Here is a 20,763-nt window from a genome sequence, read left to right as displayed (position 1 = left end):
TGGAAGAAAGAATCTTAGAGAAGATAAGAGCAGAGGTCAAATTAGAGATTGCATTGATGAAGAGTGACATGATTACTGAAATTGTAAGTGCTTTGGGTGGTGTACCTAGGCATGTGGGTACTGAAGACAGATATGACGAAGTTGTCGAAGAATTTGAAGCTGCTAGTGAGGATAGAAGTGATCATGAGGAGAGACCTATTGGAATTAGGACTACTCAGTTTGCTCGACCTGGATCTCAGTTGAAGCTGAAGCATAAGATGGAGGTTTCTAATTTTTCAGGTACTTTGAATCCTGAAGACCTGATTGATTGGATTGGTGAATTAGAGGACTACTTTGAGCTTGAGGGTATTGAAGATCCATTGAGAGTAAGGTTGGCGCAAACTAAGTTGAAGGGACATGCTGCTCTTTGGTGGAAGGAACTACAAAGAGATAGAGAAGAGGAAGGTGAAATGAAGATCACTAGATGGAAATTGATGGTGACTAAGTTAAAGGCAAAGTTCATTCCAGCTGATTATGAACTTGAATTGTTTAAGAGGTTGCAGAATCTGAAACAGAAGGATATGACTGTGAAGGATTACACTGAGGAGTTCTACAAGTTGACTATTCGGTCTAGGCATAGAGAATTGTCAAAGGAGAAGGTAGCACGATATATTAATGGTTTGAGATTCAATATTCAGGATGAGGTTGGTATGCTAAATATTTCCACAGTGGAGGATGCTTATCAGTATGCTTTAGGAGCAGAGGAAAAGCTAAAGAGGAAGAATCAAGGTAGTTCTCAAGGGAAGGAGAAGCAGGATAGTTCGATACAAGCTAAACCAAAAGTAGAAGGTGAACCGAAACCTATGGAACAAAGAAGAAGGACAAGTGGAGGTGTATTCAGAGGTAATTGTTTCAAGTGTGGTCAAGAAGGGCATAGATCTTTTGAATGTTCTATTGGTAGGACAGCTACTATTGTGAATGAGGCTGAAGTCCAGGAAAATCAGCTTGAGGAAGGAGAAAGTTTGTTGGCTCGACGAGTACTAATGGGTAAGAAGACATTGGATTCTTGTCAGAGGACTAGTTTGTTCAAAACTTGTTGTAAGTCTGGTGGGAAAGTTTGCAAGGTGATTATAGATAGTGGTAGTACTGATAACCTTGTTGCTGAGGAGATGGTTCAAAAACTTGGTTTGAAGAGATTGAGACATCCTTGTCCTTATAGGATTGGCTGGTTGCAAGGTGAGCATGCTTTGGAAGTGAGAGCAATGTCTTGTTGATTTTCAGATTGGGCAATATAAGGATCAAGTATTGTGTGATATTGTGGATATGAACAGTTGTCATGTGTTACTTGGTAGACCTTGGCAGTATGATTGTAGGGCTATGCATGATTGTGTTAGGAATGTGTTTACTATTGAGAAAGGTGGTAGGAAGTTTTCCTTGATTCCTTTGCAGAATGAAGCACTCGGTAGGAGAAACCTGAGTGTTGGCAGTCGAGTTGAGTTGGCAGATTTTGAGAAGATTGAAAATCAGCATGGGAAGCAGACCTATAGAACACCTGTGGTGGATGTAAAGGAGAAGAAGAAAAACAAGGGAAAGAGTGTGCAAGTTGAAGATTTGGAGGACATATATGTGAAGAACCAATTTGGGATTTATGTGCTGAATCTCGAAAGATGTTCTTCCAGCTATTAGAACATCTTTTCGGACTTGGGGAGTCTGATGCAGGAGCATCTTAAATAAAGGGGAGACATGTTGAATGTAAAATTTAAAATTAAAAAAAAAAAAATTAAAAAAAAAAAAAAAAATTCTGGAGGAGAGAGAAAAGTGACGAAAATTAGAGGAGAAATAATAAAAAATAAAAAAAGGAGAAAAAAAGAAAAAGAAAAGAGGAATTTCTATTTTCAAGGTGCGTAGGTGGCGTAAATAGAAAAATAAGAAAAATAGTTGTCATTCCATTAATCGAGGTCTGTAGGTAGAAATTCTAGAAGGTTTTGGATAAATCATGTATTTAATATTTGTTGGGTGTTTAGTTGTATTTGGGTGGGAATTTAATATTTATTTAAAGGTAGTTGTATTTACCTTTTATCCCACATTGGTTGTGTTTGTAATGTCTTGGGTTAGAAGTGCCTATTTAAGCAAGGCTTATTATCATTTGTAATCAAGTTCGGAAAATAGAAGCTTTTCAAGTGTAAGCTCTTGTAGTGAATTTTCAAGTATTAATGGATGCTTTATGAAGCATTTTTGTCATCTCTATCTTCATATTGTTTCATTCTTGATTGTGAGTGGGTAGAGTGGTGTGGCCCTCCATCAGAAGTAGACCAATCTCAAAAATTTTCTTCGAACAACTTATAGAAAACAAGGAATATATTCTAATTGTATAGAATGGTGGAGGATGGTGGCCTCGAGCCATCGAAAGCTTCTCAAAACTTCTTACCTCTATCAAAAACATGATTCTAATTTACATCTCTCTAAGGTAAGCTATAAGTATTATTACCATCAGTTTCACCACACACATCAGATCTTCTCATTAGTAGATTAGGTGAAACAAAACCATTCTCATAGTGCATATGAAAACTTGAATTAGTTTCTTCTTCTTGCTCACAATGAAAATGTATATCAACATGCTCTTGAATATAAAAATCAAATTGAGAACCATCATAAACATATGACGACTACATGCTATCTAGAGGAAACACAAAGTATTCATATTCCACTTTGTTCACCAAGTTGCATATGTGAAGAAAATGCAACTCACCTTGTGTATCCGGGTGTGAAGGGTACATAAAATCTGATCTTTGACTACATGTAGTCATATTACTCATCAAATCAAATTTACCACTTGCTAAAACTTCTTGACACTGAAAAAACTTGTCAATCACCAAATCTAAAAAATTGTTTTGAAACTATTGATCCAAAATATGACGATCACAATCATTATCTTCATCTAACCAACTCTTAGAGGGAACCATGAACTTTTTAAACTTACAATTAGGCTGATCATTACAAGATTTGTTAGTATAAAAAGGAAACTTAGAATTAGCAAAAAGACTCACTATTTTCCTCTTCATCACCCAAAGTATCAAAACTTATTGTAGTGCAATCACCAACATGAGAAAGAACTGAGATAGCAGGAAATTTCCCTTCAAACACATCCCTTGCATCTAACAAGTCATCATGTGCATATATATTTGAGGTACTATCATATGCACCTCCAAAGTTATATAAAGATTTTTTAAATTTTGTATCCTTTTCCACATCAAACATTAGGGAAGTGACTTGAGTAAATGATGAAACATTATGAGGAAAAAAATGAACATCCTTAGAAGTACTTTCATATTTCTCAAAATCACAAGCCAACAAATCTGAAATCTCATCAGGGCTCAAGAAGAGTTCCTGACAAACCTTCTTCTAGCTATGATTATTATCTAGATGATATGAAAAACTTATAGTAGTAGCAACATTAGTACAATAATATGAGATATCAGAATCATTACAACGTTTATTCTTATTAGAGGAATCATTACCTCTACTGCTATTATAAACTTCTTCAATCTCATATTTACTGTCACAAGACTCATTTTCACTTTCACATCCATCTTCCTTATGCTAGTTTCAATCCTCTAATTCACTAAAAATTAAATCCATCTCTTCACACTCGGAAGATAGATTATTATTGTTTATGGATTCATTATATTCATCATCACCTTGACTTTCATCACATGTATTGTCATCATTAGAAGACATAATATTAACATTATCATTATTATTTCATCTCCTCAATGAATCTTTTAGCTTTCAAAAGCTCTTCTAAACTTATAGGTGCTAGCCAGTTAACTAAATTAGGCACTAGAATATCAAAGAAAACACTAGGTAGGGAAGACTCCTCCGATCTACAATGAAAAGGCATCATATTGATTACTAATTTAAAATTTATATAAACTTGTTCAACATATAAACATTGAATACTTCCCATTTCCCCTTTTACTATACTGACACTCATATTGTAGATTTGCTTATTCAACATAACAATATTACTAGCCACAATGTCAAGCTTTCAGAAATTGGTAGACTAACATTAGACTTGATGTCTAACTCCATCTTAAAATAAAAATTTCACCTCTTTCTCTATTGTAAAGAATCACTAAATAGAGGTATAGATTTTTAACATTCAACTTCCATGAAAAATGAAACTCATGAAAAGTAAAATACCTTCAGTGCTGATGTAAAAACTCTCCTTTGCTGATTCTGGCATGAGTGTGAACTAATACTCTTCACACCACTAATCAAAACCTTGTAGAGCTTTTGCTTCCTTTAAGAGGAAAAATAAATCATAGTTTTGATTCACTTTTAAACATTCATATTTTTTTATAATAGCAGAAGCAATAACATTGAATTTTAATCAAGAAACACTTCTTTTCCAAGAAACTATCAAGAGCTTTAGATCTACCCTTACAACTGAAAGTCCTTCAACTTTTAATCATGAAATCAACTAGGATACACTGGTATAGAGATAAAGTCTCCACTCACAAATGTGAGAAATAAAATAAGATTTTTTACTTGACAAAATCTAAACTAGACTTTCAATGGTAAGAAAATGAAAATCATCAGACCAATATTATAGATTTACAATCTTGAAAATAGAGAACAAACCATGCTATTCATTCTTGAATCTAACACTAGAACACTTTGAAAACACTTCTCGGCTAAACTAACTAATGGTAGAATCACTAGTGACAATACAATCTTCATTCAACCTGCAAAGCTACAGTTGTCTTGGATAAAACATCACTAGGAGGCATGAAACTTCTTCATGACCTTGTTGCTGATAACAAGCTTTGCACATGCCTTTCTCCTTATTGTATTGAATCATCCTTCTGATTCAATACTCTCCACCAGAGTCACCATTTTGTTGGCTTTTGATTAACAACTTTTGAATAACCTTGTGGAAGAACATTTACACCTAGGAGTAGCTAATTACCATCCTTAATGCACCCATTCAAACACCGGGACTATCTATAAGGCTATTTAACTCTCCTTCTTCTTCGTTAGGCTTTGCAAGACCTAGGCAAGTGAACCTCAGATTCTTTATATGGTACCAGTATAAAGGCATATAATTGAATCTAGATAATAGATAAAACCCCTTAATCTTCTATGTTTATGCAAGAATTCATGGGCGTGAAATAACTAATAACAGAGCACATGAAATTGATAAACCAAGTAAAGGAAACTCTTTCAACTCTTAAACATAAAGGGAAAAGACATTCAATTAATAATTTAATCATCAACATAACCCAGATATGTAACAACAGAGAACATGCAACCTTTAAGTTGACTAGTCCCTTATCCATTAGGCATAAACTAAACCTTAACATACACATGGACACCTGAAGTATACTCATATATCCAGACATCTAATCTATTTATCCGACTTGCAAATAGATATCTATTTTCATAAGAACTCTCATACTTATTATAAAATCCTCTTGATGAAATCTGCAACGTTGTCAAGGTAAATAAGCATTTACATGGCTCTTTGTTCCAATAGAAAATCTATCCTAACATACAACCTTGAGGGATTACAATTGAGTTCAAGCTCCTAGTTCTTAAATACAAAAAATTGTAGATAATAGAGGAAGGAAATGAGAATTGGAATGAAACTAAGAAAAATGAAGCTTTTGTATTAATCTCATTGAATCCAATACATCATTTGTATGTCAAAACTTAGAAAATAATGTACCAAGGAATAACTATGTATTATAAAATGCTTCAAAAGAAATACACTACTATTGTTCATAACATAGGAATACTGAGAAGAAAATGGTATCACAACTCTAGAATCAGAGCCAACCTTGTGGTCTCACTAGTCATAAAAATTGGAACTTGTTTGTTGAGCAGAGGATAAAAAGATATAGACAAGAAGAGGTTTTTGGAAAAAAAGCCATCTAATTCTAACGTGTGTCATGTTGAATCTCCTCATCTTGTTGCAGTTGAAACTAAGCTTCCTTTATCTACTGGCAATTGAAACCATAAATGTTGTTATAGCAATATCTAATATATCCCCCTAAAGTTATCAACAAAACATCCTCTGAAGAAAATATCAGATACACATCAAATCTAATCTTGATCTTTCATGCTCTACTCTTGCTGTGAAATTCAACTGTACTGTCAGCAAAAACTTCATTGCTTCCAACTGCCTCTAAAACACTCAATTTTACCTTTATAGCTACTCAGGGCACTTGATCACATCAAAATCTGATCTAATCCTGATATGACTTCATCTAAAAACATCAAATCTTCCTTTGCATTGAGGACGCCCCAAAAATACAAATATGCTTGTAATTGCTTTTGGTGAACACTTGTGTAAAATCCAACGACAAAAATAGAAAATTCATCTCTTGCCTATTCTAATAGTATATTATAGCATACATTTTGGATAAAAATGATGTCTTTGAGGTCCATTTGAAATTTTAAGCACCCGACCATGAACAGAGTTTAAAAACAAAAAATATAAATGATTATATAGTTGAATTATATAAAATCATCAAAATTATTTAAAACTGTGAACTTAAAAAAATTTAGATTGGAGAAATTGATTTAAATCTTTTATTTTACCCTTTATCCATTTTCCCCTTGTCACTAGATGGTGATTGTCAATTCTCCATTAGTCTACTGCCTGGGCGAGTCCTACATCTTTTCATGTTTTTGAAATATTTGAAACATTTGAAATTTATGAGCCTTCGATATTATGATCAAATCGTATTATCGTAGCTCTAAAATTCATCTTTCTCGACCATATGATAAACTCACAAACTCACCATTTTCGTAATATCTTACGCCTTACACTTGGGCCTTGTGATCTTACAGCAATCAGAACATCGTGAAACTTTAAATTTCATGCCCCAATCTAACAATTTTTTTAGTATGTTAGACCTTTGAAATCTGGCTCCCAACCACATGGTATGATTGTTACATCTTATATCTTACAATTAAGCCTTCCGATCTCTCGACAAGACATCAGATGTGCCACGTGGCATCTCCTCCTTTGCGTTGAAGGTCAAAAAACACTGCCATCAATTTTCCAATTGGCTAAATGGGCTCCTCCATACCAGCTCTGCCTTTAGAAGGCCGATGCCCTTAGACACGTTATCATTGAGTTATTTTGTTTTAAAACATTAAAAATCTTTGACTTCGGATGAGCAGAACAATCATGCCACTGCCACAAAATTTGCTTCTCCAACGTGGGTGCTCTCCACCTTTTACATGGACTATGAAAATCCCCTTCCTTGAGATCCATGGCTTCAATGTGAACTGCAATCCATGCTTTGCTTACTATGAATGCCCCTACTTGTGACCATTGTGGAGCTTGAACGGCTTAAACATCACACACTAAGGCTTCATTCCTAGTGCAAAAGTGTTAAATAGTCAAAGCTTGACTTACTTTTCCAGGCTTAATTTCTTCTTTAGTGTATGATGTTTAAGGCTGGCCTGTGGAGCTCCTCCCTTTTAACATGGAGATCTACAGGTTTGATGGATATTCTCTGCAAGCCAAATCTCTTCTTCTAGCCTTGGCGTGATCTCTCAAATCTAGAGCCCATGGAAAAGAAGTTGTTAGTTTGGTGAAGGAACAAGGAGTTTCTTGTGATGAGTATGCACAAAATAAAAGTGTGGAACCCTTATGCATCTAAAATAAAGTTGATGTGAGGTGAAATATTATTATTATTATTTATTTGTCTATCATTTATATCTAGTATATTTTTTATTACAAAATATAAACCTTTGAATAAAGAATAAATACAATCTGATTCAATCTCTCTATAAGAAATCCATATACATAATTGATATCTAATAAGAAATCATGTTTGAAACAACTGCTACAGTTGCTCTTATTTTATTTTATTTGTACTTTATTATGCTATCATTTTCAAAACTATACACATAGAGTCAAATTTGACTTTCGCCTAGCGTATTCTAAACTTAGCACGGGTTTAAAAATTTGGCCTACCATCCTAATGTTAAGTTAGGCTTTCATTTTCCAAGAATAATTTGACTTGGTTGCGGGAATTGAACTTTTGTTCCTTTAAAATATTTAACCCTCAAAGCCAATTTGTGACATTATCTGATAATGATGCAGAGAAAAACCAAAAAAGGTATTTATACACCGAGAGAGAGAATATAATAAGTTTAATGAGCTCAGCTTCGTTCTCGTCCACGCGGAATGACCTCATCAATTTTCTATCCGTATTTGGAGTAATTTTTTTACAGGTCATGGCGTCAAGAAATTAGGTTGCTGTAGAAGAATTATGAAGGTTGAAATGATAGAGAGTTATTTTGATTCTGATTAGATCATAGAATGTGATTTAACATATTGGTGTGGACAAATATCCATCTCAAATCAGATGATTTAACAGTAGTAACTATTATAAATTGTTAGAAACTAGTATTTTTTAATAGTTTAATATACCATCTATATAACATAAAGATCCTTCCCGTTTTCATTTTATATTCTCACCCGGTGAGAGCTAATTTTGTAAATGGGGATAGTTTTGCAAGCATCTTTCTATTGTTTGATTTTGACACATAACTACACTTCTGTTCCGTCAAAGATAGCTAGGAATCTTCATGACATAATATTGATTGAAGCATTTAAGCCAACTTCATAGCCATCAACTTATAATATATATATATAACATACCCACCAAGAGTTTTGATATATTTATGCCTACCACATAACATACACATCAAGTTTTAATCAACCTCAATTTTATACTGCCGTTTGGTGTGTTTGGTTTCATGCTGCTGCCGTTTCTGATGATCTCGGTTCATTTAATGAACTGTATCGACCATTTCTAACTGTCCTCTTCTTCTTGATTGTTGTACACAACTGTTGTCTTATAAATTGTTGTATCCAGTTGTTATTGTTGCCTTAGTTTAGTATTTGTGGCTGCTATGCAATATAAACTTCTGGTTGAATCTGTAAACTTACAAATATTTTTATCCAAAATGAAAGACAGAGCATGAGACAATTGGCCTACCGCCCTAATAGTAGGTTTGGCTTTCATTTTCCATATTTAGATCTTGATTTGGTTGGGCAGATTTGGTCTGTTTCTTTTAATGCCTATGCCTATGGATATGAACGATGATTTTGGAAGAAATGTATTTCTTACGTAAGCTTAATGAGACCATCATTGTTCTCCACGGGTAATGAGATAATTGAAAGTTCTATGTATAGCTTCCTACTTTTACACTGGTCAAAGGCATGGGCAAATTTAGAACTTAACAAAGCATTACATGGTTTGAGGAAGGCATTCGAGATAAGCTCTCAACTATGCAAAATGATACCATTGAAAAAATATAAATTTTCTTTTTACATTTTTAAAGTATTCTATATCAAATTAGTCAACATTCATTTTCATTGGTAAATCATTAGTAAATCATTAGACTTATGTACATGTTATTTAGTATAAAAAATATAAATCTTCTTGTTACATTTTTATAGCATTCCACATCAAATTAGTAAAAATTTATTTTAGTATGCAAATTTTGATTTTTATAAGATTATATACATTTTATTTAGTAAAAAGAATAGTGATATCTTTAAAAGATATATATTAATTAGATTATTAAGAATTTAAAGATATATTAATAGATATATGTATATGTACAATACTTAAATATATTATAATTTAGATTCTTTAAATTGAGAAAATTGTCATATCTGTTAAAAGATTTTTTAAAGAAAAAAGAGAATTTTTTCCTATAAGTAAAGTAAAGTTAAAATTGAGTAAACCAATAATAGATTTTAATATTTGAAGTTTATTTCTATAAATTAATGTGTGTTAAATGATTTTTAATATAGTTTAATATTTCTTCTAATCTTTATAGGATTTATAATTTATTTAAATATATGAATCAAGTCAAATTTATTTGTTGCCATTTCTTTCCTTATCACGTGATGTTTCATAGCATTTTAAAGGTCTAATCTAATGAAGTTCAAAATGTTTAGAAAATCAACTCTCAGTTGTTTAAACTTATTTTTAAAGAAAAAATGATCATATTAAGATTTAAATGAATGATCCCAAACTTCATATTTTTTGCTGGAGACAATTTTATGAAAATGAATCTAAAATATGCATGTTAAAGATATTAGGTAGACATAAATGAATCCATAATATTATGCTCAAAGGGTTAGTAAATTTATAAATAGAGATTTCAAAATAAAGTTTCAAAATTAATATACAAGGACATAATCATGTAGATTTTGATAGAATAAAATAATAGCTTAATCATTAAGTCATCTTGAATTGATAATTAAGTTACCTTTACTTCTTTATTAAGATATCACTTTATTCATTAGTGAAATTCAATATTATATCATTTGTTAAATGATTGCTATAATTTGATCGAATCTACAAATGGGAGAACACAGAGTTTTAGGGTTTAGATAGAGCCATGGTGGGCATGCACAAGTTTTGATTAGGAGGTTTTCATGACAAGAGAAGAACGAAACCCTTCATAAACATTAGTGGCCCTTTGCTGGATAAAGAAAACAACCCTTTTCCTAATGGAGTGGAGGTAGGGATAGAAGGAAAGCTATCCAACCTATTAGATGAGGAGGGGATCAAAATGGGGATGGGAGGATAAAAAATCATCCACCCAATGGAAAGATTTACCTCTACAAAATTTGGAGGAAGAGTGGATTTCAACACAATAGCCCAGAAGTTTTGAAGACCTAAGGTGGTGGAAAAACAATAGGTAGCTAGTGTAGTGGACCCAAAGGAGGTGAGTTACACAACTAAGAGCATGAAGGTTGAATTTTAGTCTTAGCAAGAAAACATGAGTTTTCTAAAAAGTAATGCTTTCTTTTTGAAATGGAGGGGACAATGGCCCATTATTCAAAAACTCAAGGAATGATGTGATAGACAATGGGGTCAAGTTAAGGATTTTAAAACCCTACAAAATTTCTTTTGTATGGTCATAGTGGATAGGGTTCATGACAGAGATTGGATCTTGAATAGTAGCCCCTATTTCTTAGATGGAAAAGGTTTTTATATGAAACATTGGGAGCCAAAATTTGACCCTACAAAAGAATCTATTTAGTCCTTTCCAATATGAATAGGATTGAAAAATTTCCCTCAAGAATATTAGAATGAGGAATACTATCAGTTGATAGGAAATAAGTCGGGAGCTTTTGTTAAAGATATTAAGATGGTGGACAAGTTGTGTTTCCAAATGTTTTCTTGTCTATTTATAATATGGAATTTATGTCATCCTTTGCCAAAAATGGTGGAGCTACACTCAATTGAAGGGGTGTGTATCAGACATGCCTTATCTATAGATGATGAGTTGTAGGTGTGTGTAGATTTCTTAAGTGCAAATCATGATTCATAGGGTTGTGTTCAGGGGGAAATATGAAGGAGAAAGAGGTAGATAAACTCCTTAACCAAGCAATAAGTTTTTCTAAGTCTTCCTCTCATCAAAAGAATACTATGTACCTAGTGAAACTTTCTCAAGTTGTAGGATGGGAATATGAAATAATTTTGAAAGTTCAGGAACACATTGTTTGATGATTGTAGGGAAAGGTTGAAGGAGTCAATAGGTTGTTCATTCTTAAAGGAGAATGAAGAGATTCTAGTGGATGTAGGGATTTCTATGAATGAGTCACACATATTTAAGAAGGATAGTATTTTGGAAATGGTACTTGAAAAAGATAGTCAAACATTTTCCAATTAAAGTAATGGGATGCTAGAGTTGGGCACACCACAAATGGTTCAACATTTGGAAAAAACACAAAATAGGAAGGCTAGGTAAATAGGAAGAATGGAGAAGCCAAATAAAGACTTCTAGTGTTGTTTAGAAGAATTTGAAGTAGATAATGTGATGTAGGGGATCGATGGGGAGGGGATGGGGCAAGCTTCAGCAATTAAAAACTTTGAAGACTCTTTAAACTTGGAAGAGGACTCTAGTGATGAGTTTGATGATAGTGACTCCAAGGGTGGAGAGAGAGAGAATTTAGTGGAGGATTTCTTGTGTCTCTTAGATAAATTTTTTTCTTAGTGAGAAAAGAAAACTATCTCAAACAAATTGACATAATCAAAATATAAAAGTAGGGGAAAAAAAAGAGAGGAGAAGAAAACCAATAAATTCTTTGATCTAGATTGCAGGGAATGCAAAAGGGAAAAGTAATCTAAATTCAAGAAGAGGGAATGCCTCTTCTCTGAGGAGATGAAGCTCCTATCATAGAATGTTAGGGTCTAAAATACCCTCGACAAGATTTTCTCGATCAAGAGGGCTCTTCATCAAGTGAGGCCAAATGTTTTTTTGCTACAAGAAACAAAGATTAAATTAGAGGATATTGATGGTATGAAGAAAAAATTATCTAGATGGAAGTATGAAGTGACATGGCCTTTGGGAGCTTCAAGAGGTATGGGAGTTTTATGGAAGGCTAAATCTTCTTCAGCGATGATGGTGCAACAAGCTCACAACTAGAAATGGTTAAATGTAAGTTCAACAAAAATGGGAGCTGAGTTTAATGTTATAAATGTTTATGTGCCAACTCATAATAGGGAAGAAATATGTTATAACAGACTTTGACTGGTGTGTTGGAGGTCTTGGCTAAGGATATGGTTGTGTTGGGAGTGGATTTGAATGCAATTCTTTATCTAATGGAGAAAAGTAGAGGTAAAGGTTGGAGATCAGCCAGTCAGGGTAATTTTACAAATTTCTTAGTAGGGAATGGTTTATTTAGAGTTTCTTTCGAGAAAGGGGAGTTTACTTTGACAAATAGAAGATTAGGGTTTGTTAACACAGCTAAGAAATTGCATATATTCTTGATGGCTGGTGGTTGGGCAAGTGTAAATTAGATGGTGGAAGCTGAATTTCTTTCTATTCATAGATATGATCACTTTCCATTTGGACTTAGAATGCAGGAAGACTCAACCCCAAATAGATGTCCATTTAAGTTTGAAGCAATGTGGATTAGAGATGATGCTTTAAAGGAACACGTGGAACAATGGTGGATAAATGCTCATCCATTTGAAGGGAATAAAGCCTTTGTTTTATTAAATAAACTATAGCTCCTTAAAGAAAAAATGAAAAAATGGAATAGAGTATCCTTTTAGAATATTTTCAAAGGAAAGGTGGAATTGGAATAGTCTCTAAAAAGGCTAAATGAAAAAGTTATTGGATAGGGAATGAGAGAAGAGGATTTAGTGGAAGAAAAATATTTGAGTAAAGCATATGATGAGGTCCTAACAAGATAGGAGATTTTTGGAGACAAAAGGTTGAGGGAAACTTAGATAAATGAAGGGGACATAAATATAAAATTCTTCTATAACTTTGTCAAGATATGGTAGGTCCATAACATGCTTTTTCTGTATTGAGAACATGGAGGGGGATTTAATAAAGGATGATAGGTTGATTAATGCTGAAGTTGTATCTTTTTTTCAAAAGAAAGGGACAAAAGAACATAGAGAAGAAGTTGATGTTGAGGGAGTCCTCTCATGCATTCCAAAAAATATCTCAAATGAACATAACAAGATGTTGTATTCATAAGTTTCTCTAGAAGAAGTTCTTAGAGCCTTGAAAGGGTTAAGAAGGGACAATGTTTCAGGTCCAGATGGGTTCCCAAATTGGTTTTTAAAAATCTTTTGGGATCTTTTTGCAAATTATATTTAGGAAGTGGTGGAAGAGTCTTGAAGGGGAAGGTTTGGGCTAAAGGACCTAAATAACACCTTAATAGATTTACTACCCAAGAAAGATGAGTTTAAGAATTTTTAAGAATTTATATTGATTTCATCATGCAATACTATGTATAAGATTTTTGAAAAGGTAACTCCTAAAAAATTGAAAAATATCTTTAATGAGGTGATTTCTGTGGAGTTGAGTGGTTTTTCTCTAGGAAGATTTATTTATGAAGGTATGATTATAGCTCAAGAAATTCTTCATTCAATATTAGGTTGAAAAAAATTGGATGAAATGATGATGAGATTAGAGATTAAAAGATATTATTATGAGGTTGATTGGTATTTTCTAATGAGGGTGATAGCAAATTTTGGTTTTGACCTCAAATTGATAAGATGGGCAAAGAGTTGTAACTCTAGTCCATACTTCTCAATATTGGTAAGTAGAAACCCTCGAGGTTTTTCTGAGAAAAAAAAAGGTATTAGGCAAGGGGACCCTCTCTCCAAGCCTTCCTTTTTATTTTTTTGAAAGAAGTGTTGGGGAGGATGATTTGTAAGAGAAGAATGGATGGGTTGTGCAAATGGGTGAAGGTTGATGAAGGGGTGGATGCAATCTCCCACCTTCAATTTTTGGATGACACGTTTCTAATAGGAGAAGTTTTGGAAAGAGAGTCTAGGGTGATGAAATGGACTCTTGAATTATATGGAAAAGCTTCAAGGTAGAAGATTAATTAGAATAGATATGAAGTTTTCTTTTTTAATACCCCTTTATGTAAGAAAAGAGCAATTTGTAGGATTTTTCATATAAGAAATGGTGTTCTTCCAAGAAGATATTAAGGGATTCCTTTTCTTGAAGGTAGAAACTAGATAGACCTTTGGAAAGGTCTGGTAGATAAGTGTTTGAAAAAGATGGAGGGTTGTTAGGGGTGATGGTTTACTTCTATAGGGAACATTTCAATGCTTAAATCTATAGCATATGCTATTCCCATTTTCTCAATGATGTGTCTTTATAATAAAAAGAAAGTGATTAGAGTGGTAGAACAAAAAATTAAGATTTTTTTATTGGAATGGTGTAGGATATGGTGATAAGCTCCCCTTTCTTGGTTGAGATAAATTATATAAATCAAAAAAATATGGGGGTGCAAGATTGGAATCTGATGAATATAGTTTCAGAAGCTAAGTTAGTTTGGTAGGTTTTTAAGAGTCCAAAGAAGATATGAGTAATAATTCATAGAGCTAAATATTTAGATTCCAATGAAATGGAAATAATTCTTACTATTCACAATCCAATAAATGGTTTTTCTATTTGGAACTTTATTTTTTCTTGCAGAGATGTGATTACTGATCATGAAAGCATGTTTTGGGATGACTGATGGAATGGTTATTCTATGATCAATGAAGAATATCAGGATGAGGACTTGAGAATATTTCTTTTTTCAAGATGGGAAGTGAAAGTTAGAGATTATATGACTAAGGCTCAGGGACCCTTGCGAAATGAATTGAAATGGAAGGATTAGAGAGTGGAAGCGTTATTAGATCAACAACAAGATTTTTTAAGAAGGATATCTTCAAAAAGGGAAGTATGTTTAATTGATCTTGAGGACAAAGTAAAGTGGTGCGCATCCTCCTCAAGGGATTACTCTATTTGGGTTATGACTTATTGTCTTGAGGAAGGGTGGAATCCTTTGATGTTGGTAATTTGTGTTGGCATAAGTCTTTCCTTCCAAAGGAAAGATCCTTTGCATGGTTTGTTGTACAAGGAAGGATCCTAATAGGGGAAAGAAGGAAAAGGGTGGTTTCTAAGGACCTACAAAGGATGTGATGTGCAATACAGATGAAGAATTAGTAGATCATTTGTTACTAAATTGTGAGGTGGCAACTACTTGTTGGCAAATGGTGGAAGGTAAGCTAGGTTTAGATCTGTGGATGACAACTTTACATAACTTTTTCTTGTCATGGCTATGGATTAAACAAGGATTAATGTTTTCTATTGTATGTATGGTGTGTCCTTCTATTATGATTTGGGAAATCTAGAAGGAGTGGAGTAGGCACATGCTTTAAGATAAGGTGGAGTCACGTGAAAGGTTGATGTAGAGAATCAATTATGCTATAAAGTAGTGCAACTTTTAGATTTGATATGAGGAAAGTTGGTTTCTATAAAGAGGATGGGGTTATTCAAAAATAATGGATGGGATTTAAAACAAGGGCTTTTGGTTGTAAGAAAGAAGATAAAATGGATTTCATGGCTAAGAAGAATAGTTAGATGGAGTGCCCTAGATAATGGATGGGTGAATTTGTTTTTGATGGTGCTTCTAAAGGTGATGTAGTTTTGACTGGTGTTGGTTTTATTGTGAGAAATCAGACAGAAAAGACAATAGACTTTCGAGGGATGAAGTTAGTGGATAGAACAAATAATTGTGTAGAGTTTAGAGCAACTCTACTTGCCATAAAATATGCAAACAAATTTGGAGTGAGAAAGCTTCACTTAGAGGGGGATCCTCTAATTATGATTGAGGCATTAGATCAAAAAAATATCAGCATGACATCTTGAGAACTTTGTGGTAGCCGTTACTAAGGAGTTGGAAAGTTTAGATGATTTTAAAATTAGTCATATTTATCAAGAAGGCTATGGTGAAGTGGATATGATATCAAAATGGGAAGTAAATTTTAAAGATGAAGGGAAGATTCATTTTGAATATTATAATTGTTGGGATGAAGTTTTTCTGAGGGAGGTGGAGGTTGACAAAGTTTGAGTGTGGGCCACTCTTAGTTAAAATATCAGAAAAAGAGAGGTTAGATGTATCAATGAAATGAATTTAACTTGTTTCCTCTTTCGATGTGAAAGGATTATATTTAAACATGAAGATAACTTTTCAACATCCCATAACAATAAATGATATTTGTAATCATTTAAAGGAAAAACTATATTTGGGACAAGGAAAATCCCTTTTGACGGCAATGGAGTGTGTGGAGTTGACATTGACATGATGGAATGTCAACAGACTTTAATCATGGTAATTATTTAGGAAAGGTTGATTTTTTTGGGGATTGAGAAGTAGAAAGGGGAATACTAGTTTAGGTTTAGGTAGTTTTGGAGCTATGGGACCCATGTTTACTTTCAAGACTTGTAGACAATAGAAAGCTCTTCTAGGGCCATTTACGAAGAAGAGACTGAAGCTACTCTTGTGATGTTCAACTCTGGGAGTTATCAATGTTGTGCAAGGAGTGTTGTGGTGGTTGTTTCAAGAATCTAAACACCATTGGAAGGTGCAAGTTGATGTTTCTACAATGGTGAGACTATTGGGGTTGGAGCTGAATGAGGACACACTAGTAGTCCAATGGGTAGCGAAGGCCTTGTTTCCCAAATACTTGATTTTGGGGATTAATTCAATTCTAGAGTGGGATTTCCAAGGCTATGACTTTACTTAAAATAAATGCTTTCTAAATGAGGAGGAAGGGAATAGGGTGGGAAGGTTTTCCTTCCTATGGTGGCTAAAGATTGTTAAACAAAGGGCTTATAAGATGGAAATAGTGGACTCATAGAGGAATCTGAAGAAGGAAATCCAATGCTTTCAAGATGAAAATGGCTAGCGGGTGGTGAATTTCACAATGGCTCCACCAAGAAGGAATCGATCAGCTAGGTTGAGGTGATGGAGATTTGTGGTGCGAGTTATATTTCATCAAGGTTGAAAGGTAAGTAGTGTTGGTGAATAAGATTTTTTTGATGATGAAAGTGGATTTGAGAAAAGGATTATGTGTCCTACTTTGGTAACGAAAGATTTCAAGCTATGAAGTTTGATAAGGTAGGTTTTTTGAATATTGCTTGAAGCTATAATATATAAATGTAATGAAAAATTCATGGATACAATAAAAACTTAATGGAAGATGATGATTTTTTTTTACAAATTTTAAGCAATTGATGATGATAATGCTTGTCAATGAAGGCTCATGCAAAGATAGTTTCCAAAAATAAGAAGGTAACAAAGTTTTGATGTAGTCTTTAGCTTTTTGACTTATGATGGAGGCTACTGATAGATTGACTAATGATTTTCACTTGTTTAGGAAGCAATTTTGTAAGTGGTTTTAGGAGTCTAGTTTTTCTAGAGCATGGTTGTTTTGATGTGAATGGTTTTGGGTTTTTTAGTGTGTTGGCTTCTGAATTAACAACTTTTGAATAACCTAATAGAAGAACATTTACACCTAGGGGTAGCTAACTCCTATCCTTAATGTACCTATTTAGACACTAGGGTCAACTATAAGGCTATTTAACTCTCCTTCTTCTTTAGGCTCTGTAAGACCTAGGTGGGTGAACCTTAGATTCTTTAAATGATAATAATGTAAAGGCATACAACTGTATCTAGATAACAGATAAAACCCCTTAACCTTCTATGTTTATGCAAGAATTTATGGACATGAAATAGCTAATAATAGAGCACATGAACCTAATAAATCAAGTGAGGGAAACTCTTTCAAGTCTTAAACATAAAGCGAAAAGATATTTGATTAATAATTGAATCATCAACATTACCTAGGTATGCAACAATAGAGAACATGCAACCTCTAAGCTGACCAATCCCTTATCCATTGGGCATCAACTATACCTTAACATACACATGGACACCTGAAGTCTACTCATATATCTAGACATCTAATCCATCTATATAGCTTGCAAATAAACATTTATTTTCATAAGAACTCTCATACTTATTGTAAAATCCTCCTGATGAAATCTGCAACCTTATCAAGGTAAATAAGCATTTACATGGATCTTTGTTCCAATAGAAAATCTATCTAGACATACAACCTTAAGGGATTACAATTGAGTTTAAGCTCTTAGTTCTTAAACACAAAACATTGCAGATAACAGAGGAAGGAGATGAGAATTAGAATGAAACTAAGAAAAATGAAGCTTTTGTATTAATCTCATTGAAACCAATACAACATTTATATGTCAAAGCTTAGAAAATAACACCAAGGAATGACTGTGAATTATAAAATGCTTCAAAATAAATACACTACTACTGTTCATAATAGAGGAATACTAAGAAGAAAATGGTATCACAACTCTGGAACTAGAGCCAACCTTGTGGTCTCACTAGTCATAAAAATTGGAACATGTCTAATGAGTAGAGGTTAAGAAGATATAGACAACAAGAGGTTTTTGGAAAATGCCATCTAATTCTGACACATGTCATGCTAAATCTCCTTATCTTGTTGCTATTGAAACTAAGCTTCCTTCATCTGTTTGCTATCAAAACCATAAATGTTGTTATAGAAATATCCAATATATCCCCCTAAAGTAATCAACAAAATATCCTCTGAAGAAAATATCAGATACACATCAAATCTAATCTTGATTTGTCATGCTCTACTCTTGTCGTGAAATTCAATTATATTGTTGGCAAAAACTTCATTGCTTCCAACTGCCTCTAAAACATTCAATTTTACCTTTACATCTACTCAGGTCACTTGATCAAATCAACATCTAATCTAATCCTAATATTAATTCATTTGAAAATATCAAATCGGCCTTTGCATTGAGGATGCCTCGAAAATAAAAATCTTCCTGTAGCTGCTTTTGGTGAATACCTATCTAAAATGCAACTATAGAAATAGAAAATTCATCTCTTGCCGATTCCAACAATATATTATAGCATGTATTTTGGATAAAAATCATGCCTTTGAGGTCCATTTGAAATTTTAGGCCCCCAACCATGAATAGAGTTAAAAAATGCAAAATTTAAATGATTATATAGTTGAACTATATAAAATCATCAAAATTATTTAAAACTTTGAACTTAAAAAAACTGAGCATACAGATTGGAGAAATTTGAAATCTTTTATTTTATCCTTTATCCATTTTCCCCTTGTCACTAGATGACACTTGTTGATTCTCCATTGGTCTACTACCATGGTGGGCCCCACATATTTCCATGTATTTAAAATTTTTGAAACATTTGAAATTTATGAGCCTATGAGATTACGATCAAATCGTATTATTGTAGCTCTCAAAGTCATGTTTCCTGACCATGCAAAAAACTCACAAACTCACCATTTTTGTAATATCTTGCACCTTACTCTTGGTCATTGTGATCTTATGACAATCAAAACGTCATGAAAATTTAAATTTTATGCCCTAATCTAGATGACAATCTTAGTATCTTAGACCTTTGAAATCGAGCTGCCGACCACACTGTATGATCATTACATCTTATATCTTACAATTAAGCCTTCTGATCTCTTGACAAGACACTTAGACATGCCACATGGCATCTCCTCCTTTGTGTTGAAGGCCAAAATAATGCTATCATCAATTTTCCAACTATCTAGATGGGCCCCTCCATACCAACTCTACCTTCAAAAGGCCGACGTCCTTAGACACGTTACCATTGAGTTATTGTGTTTTAAAACATTAAAAATCTTTGACTTTGGATGAATGTGGGATAAAGGAGGCAAAACAATTATGCCACTACCACAACATTTTCTTCTCCAACATGGGAGCTCTCTTCCTTTTGCATGGACCATAGAAATGATGGGGTCTCTAGCATTGTGAAGATCCTCCTCACTTGACGTGGTTGTCCTCTTTCATGCTAAGGCCTTTGTCTTTGTTTATGGATGTGGATACTTCCTACATTTTAATGTTGGTCTTTGCTCTACTTCAGAGATCTCCTCCTCTTCAAAGGTAGATGCCCTACAAAAAAATGTCATGGATGTCCTACTCTAGCAAGGGTGGATGGTTTGCAATCACCTCCCTTGTGGTCTATGGTTCAATGTGAGCTGTAGTCGATTCTTTTCTTACCATGAATGCCCCTACCTATGACTATTATGGAGCTCCTCCCTTTTAACATGGAGATCTATAGGTTTGATGGATATTCTCTGCAAACCAAATATGTTCTTCTAGGCTTGGCATGATCTCCCAAATCTAGAGCCCATGGAAAAGAAGTTGCCAGTTTGGTGAAGGAACAAGGAGTTTCTTGTGATGAGTACGCATAAAATAAAAGTGTGGAACCCTTATGCATCTAATGGCATGCTTACATTTTGAAAAATGCTCGTCATATTGAAACAACTCCTTATATCATTCATTAAAAATCTTTTTGACCATTCCACCATC

Source organism: Cupressus sempervirens, chromosome 4 (assembly GCF_028749045.1).
Source record: "Cupressus sempervirens isolate cs-2001-9-10 chromosome 4, ASM2874904v1, whole genome shotgun sequence".
Taxonomy (NCBI): Eukaryota; Viridiplantae; Streptophyta; class Pinopsida; order Cupressales; family Cupressaceae; genus Cupressus; species Cupressus sempervirens.
The sequence above is the reverse complement of the archived record's forward strand: the minus strand, read 5'-3'. Positions refer to the sequence as shown.